Raw genomic sequence first — 1,244 nt, forward strand, 5'->3', positions numbered from 1 at the left:
GGGAGGCTGAGGCAGGAGAATGGCGGGAACCCGGGAGGCGGAGCTTGCAGTGAGCTGAGATCCGGCCACTGTGCTCCAGGCTGGGCGACAGAGCGAGACTCCGTCTCAAAAAAAAACAAAAAACAAAAAAAACAAAAACTTAGCCGGGTGTGGTGGAGGGCGCCTATAATCCCAGCTACTCGGGAGGCTGAAGCAGGAGAATCGCTTGAACCCGGAAGGCAGAGGTTGCAGTGAGCTAAGATCACGCCATTGCACTCCAGCCTGGGTAACAAGTGCAAAACTCCGTCTCTAAATAAATAAATAAATGTCCACCAGTCCCTACTGATATAAATAAGTGATTGAATAAATAAAGTGGGGAGAAGAGGCAAATCTCCCACGCAGAACTGCAAATAACTTATGGACATAACTCCACTCCCCAGAAAGTAGAGCATGCCTAGGCAACATAGTAAGAACTCATTTCTACAAAAAAAAAAAAAAAAAAAAAAAGATTAGACCAGGCACAGTGGCTCACGCCAAAGCAGGAGGATCACTTGAGTGCAGGCATCCGAGACCAGCCTGGGAAACTTAGCAAGATCCCGTGTCTACAAAAAACTTAAAGTTTTAAATAAATAAATACAAGCTTAGTTTCTCAGTTGTACCAGCCTCATTTCCAGCACTTAATAGCCTCATATGGCTAGTGGCTACTATATATATATTTTGGAGACAGTCTCACTCTCTCACCCAGGCTGGAGTACAGTGACACGATCTTGGCTCACTACAACCTCTGCCTCCCATGTTGAAGCAATTCTCCTGCCTCAGCCTCTCACACTCAGCTCATTTTTGTATTTTTAGCAGAGACTGGGTTTCACCATGTTGGCCAGACTGGTCTCAAACTCCTGACCTCAGGTGATCCACCCACCTCAGCCTCCCAAAGTGCTGGTATTACAGGCATGAGCCACCGTGCCCAGCTATCCTTTTTTTTTTTTTGAGACAAGCTCTTTCTCTGTTATCTAGGCTGGGGTTCAGTGGTACAATCATGGCTCACGGCAGCCTCAACCTCCCAGACTCAAGTGACCCTCTTCCCTCAGTCTCCCAAGTAGCTGGGACTATAGGCTCATGCCACCACACCCAGTTAATTTTTTTTAGTACAGGGAAGGTCTCACTATGTTGCCCAGCTGGTCTTCCAACTCCTGAGCTCAAGCCATTGTCCTACCTAGGTTCCCAAAGTGCTGGATTACAGGCATAGCCGCTTTTTTTTTTTTTTT

The sequence above is a fragment of the Colobus angolensis genome, unplaced genomic scaffold, assembly GCF_000951035.1.
Source record: "Colobus angolensis palliatus isolate OR3802 unplaced genomic scaffold, Cang.pa_1.0 Scaffold28, whole genome shotgun sequence".
In the NCBI taxonomy this organism is placed as follows: Eukaryota; Metazoa; Chordata; class Mammalia; order Primates; family Cercopithecidae; genus Colobus; species Colobus angolensis.